The 10,539-nt window shown below is 43.8% G+C and overlaps 1 protein-coding gene across 2 annotated transcripts in view; it reads left to right on the top strand.

The window, feature by feature from the left end:
• Positions 1 to 3,337: 3,337 nt before the first annotated feature.
• CCDC125 (coiled-coil domain containing 125) overlaps positions 3,338 to 10,539 on the top strand; it is a 31,138-nt gene continuing 23,936 nt past the window's right edge. Inside the window, exon 1 of one of the 2 annotated variants that reach the window (XM_042987781.1) lies at positions 3,338 to 3,795. The gene's annotated coding sequence lies outside the window, so the exon portion shown is untranslated. Of the gene's footprint in view, positions 3,796 to 9,670; positions 9,786 to 10,539 lie in introns of those variants that run through there. The other variant, XM_007079880.3, reaches the window with a different exon arrangement.

The raw sequence follows: 10,539 nt of genomic DNA, 5'->3' as shown, positions 1-10,539 counted from the left end.
TTTTTTAAAGACATTCACCGCACATTTATTATGCAATAGTTTAGCAGCATTGCACATAAAGGGTGATGAAAGCCAACTTTAAACTCATGCATTTTTTCAGGGGCACCTGGGTGGCTCAGTCGGTTGAGCGTCCGACTTTGGCTCAGGTCATGATCTCACACTCCGTGAGTTCGAGCCCCACATCGGGCTCTGTGCTGACAGCTTGGAGCCTGGAGCTGGCTTCAGATTCTGTGTCTCCCTCTCTTTCCCTGCCTCTCCCCTGCTCATGCTCTGTCTCTCTCTGTCTCAAAAATAAATTAAAATATTAAAAAAATAAATAAATAAACTCATGCATTTTTTAAATAAAAATTTAATATGCATGCATTCAAATCTATGCTTTCTGGAGAAGTCTGATAAAGAAAACAGTTAAAATATTTTTAGTGGGAAAGTTCTGAAATATTTTTAAGGTTAAAGAAGTCTATTTTAAATCGGTCAAAGTTTTAAGTGAAGAAAAACTATTTTTGGTTTGCAAAGCTATTGAATATGCTAGACTAGTAGGCAAATTGACTTTAAAATTATAAATATATTAATCTCTACTGGCACAAGAACAGACACTCAGATCAATGGAACAGAACAGAGAACCCAGAAATGGACCCACAAACATATGGCCAACTAATCTTTGACAAAGCAGGAAAGAATATTCAGTGGAATAAAGACAGTCTCTTCAGCAAGTGGCACTGGGAAAACTGGACAGCAACATGCAGAAGAATGAACCTGGACCACTTTCTTACACCATACACAAAAATAAAATGGACCTCAATGTAAGACAGGAAGCCATCAAAATCCTCGAGCAGAAAGCAGGCAAAAACCTCTCTGATCTTGGCCGCAGCAACTTCTTACTCAATATGTCTCTGGAGGCAAGGGAAACAAAAGCAAAGATGAACTACTGGGACCGCATCAAAATAAAAAGCTTCTGCACAGCGAAGGAAACAATCAGCAAAACTAAATGGCAACCGACAGAATGGGAGAAGATATTTGCAAATGACATACCAGATAAAAGGTTAGTATCCAAAATCTATAAAGAACTTCTCAAACTCAACGCCCAAAAAACAAATCATGCAGTGAAGAAATGGGCAAAAGACATGAATAGACACTTCTCCAAAGAGGACATCCAGATGGCCAACCAACACATGAAAAAATGCTCAATATCATTCATCATCAGGGAAATACAAATCAACACCACAATGAGATACAACCTCACCTGTCAGAATGGCCAACATTAACAACTTAGGCAACAACAGATGTTGGCAATGATGCAGAGAAAAGATCTCTTTTGCACTGCTGATGGGAATGCAAACTGATGCAGCCACTCTGGAAAACAGTATGGAGGGTCCTCAAAAAATTAAAAATAGAACTACCCTACGACCCAGCAATTACACTACTAGGTATTTATCCAAGGGATACAGGTATGCTGTTTCAAAGGGGCACATGCACCCCAATGTTTATAGCAGTTCTATCAACAATAGCCAAAGTATGGAAAGAGCTCAAATGTCCATCAATGGATGGATAAAAAGATGCGGTGTATACATACACTCACCCACATATATATATACGTATACATATGTATACATATATGTATACATATGTATACATATGTATACGTATATATACACACACACACACACACACATACATACAATGGAGTATTACTCAGCAATCAAAAAGGATGATATCTTACCATTTGCAACTACGTGGATGGAACTAGAGTGTATTATGCTAAGCAAATTAGAGAAAGATAAGTATCATATGACTTCACTCTTATGAGGACTTTAAGATACAAAACAGATGAACATAAGGGAAGGGAAATAAAAATAATATAAAAACAGGGAGGGGGACAAAACATAAGAGACTCTTAAATATGGAGAACAAACAGGGTTGTTGGAGGGGTTGTGGGAGGGGGGATCGGCTAAATGGGTAAGGGACATTAAGGAATCTACTCCTGAAATCAATGTTGTACTATATGCTAACTTGGATGTAAATTAAAAAGATAAATAAAAATTAAAAATAAAATAAAATAAATACATTATATCTCTTAAGATAATCTTAAATCTCTGAGCATCTAATATGCACAGAGCACTGATCTTGTTCTAAGTCTGGTTTTCCATATAAGTAGGGTATGTTTACTTGGGGGAAGTGGGTGGTTAAGGGAAGTATGGGCTGAATCTGGAGAAGAGGAAGAATAAAAGAAGTCTACTAAGGCAAAGAAGGGTTCACTTGTTTGTTTCTAATCCAGAATAATCTTTAAATCCAGCCAAAGTTATTTCAACTATGTTGGTATTAGGAAATACTATCAAAATCATTTCACCCAGGCACTGAAGCTATTTGATGGGGTTTCAAGTGATGGCGGGGTTTGGAGGTGACAGCCAAGAAAGAATTCTTGAAGATGTTTTTGGTGCAAAAAATGTGATTTTATTAAAGCACGGGGACAGTACCCGTGGGCAGAAAGAGCTCCACTGGGGTTGTGAGGAGTGACTAATTATATACCTTCAGGTTGGGACGGGGTTAGGGACAGTGTTTTGGAAGCAAGGTTTCCAGAACCTTGAGGGGCTAGCTGTTGTTAGAAAAACATTTATTACTGTTAAGTAAAACCTCAGACATGAGACCCTTCAAATATATAGAAGGAGCCATATGCTTGGAGTATAATTGCCAACATATATTTGGGGGGAAGGGGGTAAAGATAAAAGAGGTTTGCAAAGGAATTTCTATGTGTTTAAGAAGACTCACAGGGGGCAGAATAATGTTAAGCAAGATTCCCTTTTATCCCCACCAAAGTACCATCATTGAGGCAGCTGAGCTCCTAAAAGGAGGTCACTCTGCCCGCTTCAAGGACTTGTCAGTGGGCCCTAAGCAATATGGGAATTTTTCATTTGCCTTTGTTTCCCACATCACCATGGCAAGCACTTGAAACCCCTTCATCTTGATGAGGGTGATATTAAGGCTCCAGGAAACGGAGTCTATAGGTTTCTGGAGGTTAGACTATGGATAAGATTGTGTTTTCCTTGCAGTTTACTAAGTTATCTGTAAAATGAAGGAGGTTCCTGTCCTACATGACTGTGATCTCTATCAGTCAACCATTTGCTTTCCTTTCCTTTGGTCTTCGGTAGCCATGGGCATCTGGAGTATCACACATATCCCACCTTGGAGGGTGTGAGGGTGTATGTGTGCGCGCTGTTATAGCCCTCAGCTTGCCACACGCTCCCTCATCACTACTGACTCTGAATGTTCTGGAGGGTGGGGGATGGGGGGTGGAGGGCAGGGCCCGCCTCTAGAAATCCACGGAATCAGTTCCCAGTGGCAGCTCTTTCCGCCCCCCTCTTGTTCCTTCCCACAGCCACGCCTCGGCCCCAGAAGTTCCTCTCGCCGGTAAAGCCCTCCTCGGTTCTTAGTACGGGAAGCCTACTTTCCCGGTCCACCTGCGCCGCGGAACTGATTCCCCTCGGATCCCTCTGTCCCTTACCCCCTACACACTTCATGTTTGCACCATCTCATTTTCACCTTTACTGAGCGCCCGCGGTCTTGTGTCTCTCGGTCTCCGCGCTAACATTTCTAATTCGGTGGCTCATAGGGGGCAAACCTCAGGCTCTGCAGCCGGACGGAGCTAACATCTCCCGCGTCAACCGATCAGCTCAAGCAGGCAGCTGACCAGACCAGCGGGGCCCGACTCCGGGCGGCCTCGCCCCTCCTTCCGGTCCCCGCAGCGCGCGTGGTCACGTGGCTGGAGGGCGGCGACGCGCGCGGCGGGGAGGCTCGCGCCAGGTGAGCGCGCCAGGTGGGGTGCGAGGGCGGTGGGGGTCCTGGGCGCCCGGCGGGATTCCCTGGTCCCGTCCCCTGGTCCGGTCCCCGCGACGGGCGTTGCGAGGGCGCGTGGTCAGGCAGGGCTGGTGGGAACGGCGGGGAGGACCCGGGACCCGGGCTGCGCAGATTCGTGCAAACCCGGCAGGTTGTGGACAAGTTGGCACACTGGCTGCTTTTTTCCCCCCTAACCGCTAGTTTAATGGTCTCGTCTCTCGTTAAAAAAAAAAAAAAAAAAAAGGAATAGATTTGAAAGAATCTGTTTCTGCCTTTTCCCTCTCCTGCTTTATTATTTTTTCCTATTAGTATTGAGCCTTAAAAATACGTGTCCTGCACCAGAAAAAGGACATCAGTAGAAATGGCTGCGGAAATCCCAATAAAGTCTGTGGTTTAGTTAATTCCATGTGTCAATATTAACTTCTTAATTTTGGTAAATGTTAACATTAGAGGAGTGTGAGCACAGGGTATACAGGCGCTCTGCACTATCTTTGCAACTTACTGGAAATCTAAAATTATTTTCATAAAAAGTTTAAAAACATAGTGCTACAGTGTTGTGTAGCAGGCCATTGTTCACCAGGGAGGGCTCAAGTTAGTTCCTCTTTGCCAAGCCTGACAGGAATTGGGTGTCTGTTTGACCATTGTGTTTGCTAGGGCAAATGTCAGGCTAGTGGGTGTGGATGTTTCTAGTCCAAGATTTCTGGGCAGGAGTCTGTTTCTTCATTTCGGTCTGTCAGCGTTCTTTGGACAGGTCAGTGAGTTAAGGATACATCGAGCTACTGTAGGGGCGTGTGCAATACACATGTCAGGAAAAAGGACTATTAAAAAGGTACAGGGATGCCTGCCTGGGTCTTCTGTGAGAGCGGTCATGAGTTCAAGCCCCGTGTTGTGTGTGTAGATTACTTAAATAAATAAAAACTTAAAAAAAATTAAAAGGTACAACACAGAGCTAGGAAAGCTCAGAGATCACGTCTGGCTCAAGGGTGTCAGGAGGGCTGCTGGGGGGAGTGGCTGTCATTAGCTGCGGGGGACTACAGAGGAGTCAGCGTTCCTGGCGTGGAGATGAGCACCAGCAGACTTGAAGGTGACTGATTGCCCGGAGGAGGCCTGGGCACAGGTGCAGTCCTTTTTTTTTTTTAATGTTTACTTGTTTTTGAGAGAGACAGAGACAGAGTGCAAGCTGGGAAGGGGCAGAGAGAGAAGGAGACACAGAATCTGAAGCAGGCTCCAGGTTCTAAGCTGTCAACACAGAGCCCAATATGGGGCCCAAACCCACAGAGAGATCATGACCCAAGCTGAAGTGGGACGCTTGACTAACTGAGCCACCCAGGCACCCCGGTGCAGTCCTTCTTAATGGAAGCACAGAACATGTCCAGGAAGCAGTGACAGCTGACACGTGAAGTAAAAATGAGCCTCGTTGTAGATAACAGGGTGACACTTTAATTATATATGGCATGGGAGCCATGGAATGTTTTAGGGCAAGAGGGGGGCATCTCTGGATCTGTGCTTGGAGCAGCAGTGTATAGGATGGCTTGGGGACTATTGGTTTCACCTGGAAGAGGTAATAAGAAATCCAGCCAGGGCTATGAAGTTAATATCCAAAGAATATGGTTTCAGGAGATTTTGTGCGCCTAGACATCTTGGCATCTGAAGGGATCAAGGAAAAGAGAAATCCCAAAGTTTTGGACCTGGGTGTTTTGGAGCATGGTTGAAACGTTTGCAGAAATAGAGGACTCAGGATGAGATAGATCTAGGGTGGGAGTGGGAGGGCAGTGAGTTTGTTTTTGAACAGCTGTGGTTTTTTTTTTTAATTTTTTTTAACGTTTGTTTATTTTTGAGACAGAGAGAGACAGAGCATGAATGGGGGAGGGTCAGAGACGAGGGAGACACAGAATCTGAAACAGGCTCCAGGCTCAGAGCGGTCAGCACAGAGCCCGACGTGGGGCTCGAACTCACGGACTGCGAGATCATGACCTGAGCTGAAGTCAGACGCTTAACCGACTGAGTCACCCAGGCGCCCCTCAACAGCTGTGTTTGAATTGCTGGCAGGATATCCAGCTGGAAATGTGTAAGTGTGTTTAATAGTGGAAGCCAAACAGAGCAGGACAGAAAGAGGAAAAGGAGCCTGAGCAGGCAGACATGGGGTGGTTCCTCATTCCTGTAGGGTTTGAGGGGCTAAGGTCAACCAGGGGCCTGGGCGTGGCAGATCAGTAGTGTCACAGCTTCTGCACAGGTGGAGGAGACCCAGGAGCAAGACTAGATCTTGGATTTAGCAATTAGGAAGTCAGTGGTCCCTTTTCAGAGAGTTGTTTTAGTGAAGAAGTAGGAAGATTGCTCACTGTCTGTAATTGGTTCATCCTGTGGCCTTTCCCAAGCGACCAGAACACCGGGCCAGGAGCCAGAGATATGGCTTCTAGTTCTGGCTCTTCCACTACCCGTTGTAATTTTGGGCCAGTCATGCATAGCTTTTACTAGCATAGAAAAATAAAACCAGAAGGACCCTTTTATTCCTAGCAACACTTAATAGTCCAAAGAACTAGTGTCCCATGGGGCACACACTGGGAAAAGATGATCCAGAACCATAATTTTAGAGTCCTAAAGAACCAGAACATCTTGTCCAATCCTCCCATTTAACAATGGGACTAATACTCCCAAACTCTAATTCAATAAACATTGACTTGAAATATATCATATCAAAGGTTCCCAAAATAACCCTATAAAGTAGTAATGCTTAAACTCATTTTGGAGATTGGAAAACGTGCTCTGAGAAGTTAAATGACTTGCCCGAGATCACAGAGCAGCACTTGGTGGAGTGAAATTTGAACTCAGACCTCCTGAGTTAGAGCCTTCTCTGTCACACATCCTGCTGGGCCTCCCTGGTTGTCAACATTGAATATACTTAAAACTGGCTGAGTGGAACATTAGTAACTTCTAACATTTTCCCTTTCTTAGAAGAAACGTGTTCTGAAAGTCAAGTTTGGCTTATTAATGTTAAGTATATAAAAAAGGGGAGAGTATACAGCCACCAGTTCCCAAAGTTACATTTTTTAAAACAGTAAGAGTATTGGATCATGGGAAAGCTCATTATGTTAACTGTGAATAGCAGAAAGGCTAGAAAGACCAGACCATGATACCTGAATTTGTGTGGCACATTAAAAAATATTCTTAGCCACGCAGCCCAGCCACCAGAGCCTGCTGCTACCCAAGGCCCAGGTGATGCCTGCAACACATGCTTCTGGGCAGAGACAACCATGAGGGCCCAGGCAAGTAGATGAGACAGGCCTGCACGGGAGAATGAGCTGGAGTGAGTGCCATGCTCTCATCCACGGCTGCTCCAACAGACACCCTGTAGAATCTGCCAGGCCAGGCCCCACTCAGCAGGCTGGGCCCCTGTGTAGGCCAGGATCTGGGCTCCAGAGGATTGGGGGCTCTCCCATCCCAAGAGCCCACCCTGTCCCACCTCCTAGGAGCCCAGGGTCCCAGGACTGAGCCCCACCTGGGCTTTGTGGACAAGAATTCTGGTCACCCAACCCCTCCCTACTCCCAAAGCATGCTAACCCAGCACTGGATTGGGAGCTGGGCAGGGCTGGGGCATTTGGGTTTGGGGTTGGGGCTGGCCCCAGGATCACCATCCCCAGGAATGCTAAGACGCAGGCTCCAGGATGGACCATTGATGTACAATAAAGCTCAGATGACCTTTCCAAAAAATTACATATATATTCTTAGCTAATCCTGTGATTGCTTACTCTTTCCTCTTACTACTTTTTTCCTTTGTGTTGACCAATTTCATTTTCTCCACTGCTGGCTGCCTAGGAGCATACCCTCCTTAACAAAGGTGTGAGAGTGCATTTATAAGCAGGAGTTTGCATTAGAGGTAAAACATAGCTCCTTAGGGATTATTTCCTGTCTATCTTGATGAATAAAAATAGAAAAACTTACTTATTTAGGAAATAAACTTGTAAAAGAACAAAGATGATTTTATAAAAATTTGGGGGAAAAAAGATTTTTACTTTTAGTACTGTTTGATGTCATAAATGATAGAAACGTGGTTTATTCTGATGTAACGCTCATTCAGATTCTTCCAGTGACAGAAAGCAGTAGCTAAGAGTGTCACAGTGTCTCTGACATTAGGAGTCAGGATTCAGAATCTGGTTCAACCTCTCGTTAGCTAATTGTCTATATTTAATAACACTATTGTCTTGAAAGGTGAAGATTAAATGGAATAATCTAAGAAAAACATTAAAATAGTGCCTAGCACACAGAAAAGAAGCAACAAGTGCTATTATTATATCATTGAAAAAGAAATTCTTGCTGATTTAGAGCATCCAGCTTAATAATTTGCTTATCTAGGAGGATACAATTGATCAACACATTTCTCATCTTGTCCCCTAATGCAGTTAAAGGTCCCTTATTTTTTGTGTTTAAAAGTTTTTAAACCTATTATCGAGGCATAATTTACATATAAAATGCACCATTGTTAGAATGCTGAGTTTTGACAAACCATCACTCTAGTCAAAACCAAGACTTTTCTACCACCTCCCAAAAGTTCCTTCCTGCCCTCTGCAGTCAGCCTTCCACCCTAGGCAACCACTGATCTGTTGTCCGTTATATATTAGTTTTGCCAGGATTTCACAGAGGATGGGCTTCCTGTGTTAGCATAATGTCTCTCAGACTCATCCACGTTGTAATGTCTCTCAGACTCATGCACGTTGTTACATGTATTAGAAATTCATTATTGCTGAATATATTCTGTTGTATGGACTTAACAATTTGTTTTTCTGTTGTACATCTGGGTTTCCAGTTTGGAGCCCATTTGAGTAATGCTGTGAACAGTCATCCATACATCTTTGTGTGAACATATGTTTTCATTTCCCTTGGGTAAATATCAAAAATACAATTGCTGGATCACTTGTTTAAAGGAAACTACCAAAATTTTCCACAGTGGCTGTACCATTTTATACTCCTGCCTACTACGTATGTCTATATCCCCAGCAATACTTAGAATTGACACTGGTATGTAACAGACTGTCATTGTAGTTTAAATCTACAATCCCCTGACAACTACTGATGTTGAATGTCTTTCTATCCAGTTATCTTCTTTTATGATGTTATGTCTTCGAATCTTTAAGCACCTTGGCTTTCAAATACTGAAAGTATATGGTACTTTAAACCCTAAAAACAACAGAAACCTCTTCAACTATGTGTGTGTAGGGGGAGGGGGGTGGTTAAGTTTGTTTATTTGTTTTGAGAGAGAACTCATGAGAGCACATGGAAGGGGCAGAGAGAGAGGGAGAAAGAATCCCAAGCAGGCTCCACACTGTCAGCACAGAGCCTGATGCAGGGCTCAATCTCACAAACTGGAAGCCAAAATCAAGAGTTGGAGGCTTAAACGACTGAGCCACCAAGGTGCCCCATTTGTGTGGTTTTAATAGTGGAAGAATAAGAGAAACATCTCACTAAAAAATGCAAGTTTAAGATTCAATTATTTTTTAAAGTCCTGGTAAGCAATTATTTAAATAGGATATATTTAGAAGAGATGTCAGATGTATGTATGTATGTATTTATGTTTTTTGTTTTTTTTTTTTTTAATGAATCTTGGGGCACCTGGGTGGCTGAGTCTGTTAAGTGTCTGACTTCGGCTCAGGTCATGATCTCACAATTCGTGAGTTTGAGTCCTGTGTCAGGGCTCTGTGCTGACAGCTCAGAACCTGGAGCCTGCTTCAGATTCTTTGTCTCCCTCTCTCTCTGTCCCTTCCCAACTCATGCTCTGTCTCTCTCTCAAAAACAAAGATGAAAAAAAAAAAACAATAAAAAATGAATCTTGAGAAGAGGATGAGATATTTCTAAACAACTACAGCAAAACAGCTATTCTGAAATGCCTGGTGGTGAAAGTTCTTCCTGTACTACTGTGTATAAGAGAACAAGGCTGAGCATTTAAGGTGCTCTGCAGCCAACAGGTAGGTGCCTACAGTGGTCCTTTGTCTTCACATGGGGAGGGCTCAGTGGTGGTAATTTCTCGGTAAGGCATTTTTATCTGGAATGTTTTCTTCTGGGAAGAAGGGCAGGCAGTTAGCTTCCCAGTATTCAGGTTGGAGTCTTGCCTAGGTGACTATTTTTCTGCCCTACAGGAAGGGAATTTGTTTATTCCTTCATTCACCTTATTTAAAAAGTATTTATTGAGCTCTGATTATGTCTCAGATACTGTTTTCAGCATTGGGAATGCAGTGATGATCCCAAAGACAAAATTTTCTACTCTTACGGACCTTACTTTCCACTTTGGGCCATCTTGAGCAGGTTTGGGCTCTGGCAGAGGAAAAGTTTTAGGTCGCTCGGCCTTTTGAGAGGCATCATAGGCAGGGCAGAATCACCTTTGGCTTTGCTAGGCTCCCACTTCTGTACTACCTCCTGCCTTTCAGTGGTGTGACTTGAAAAATGAGTAAAATATGGAGGGGTATGTTAGAAGGCCCTAAGTGCTAGGGGAAAAATAAATCAGGGAAGCAGGAGAAGGAGGAGTTTGCAATTTCAGATCTGGTATCAGTCACTGAGGTGTCACTGAAGGAAAGACCCTTAGGAGGTGAGGAACCAGTTGAGCAACTGTCTGGGGAAGAGTTTTCCAGCCAGAGGGAACCCCAGCTCTGCACCAGGAACGCTGGGGAAGCCAGCCAGGGTGGCCAGCCTAGGAGGGCATGCAGTCAGAGGCGAGCCATCAAA

The sequence above is a fragment of the Panthera tigris genome, chromosome A1 (assembly GCF_018350195.1).
Source record: "Panthera tigris isolate Pti1 chromosome A1, P.tigris_Pti1_mat1.1, whole genome shotgun sequence".
Lineage (NCBI taxonomy): Eukaryota > Metazoa > Chordata > Mammalia > Carnivora > Felidae > Panthera > Panthera tigris.
The sequence above is the reverse complement of the archived record's forward strand: the minus strand, read 5'-3'. Positions and strand labels throughout refer to the sequence as shown.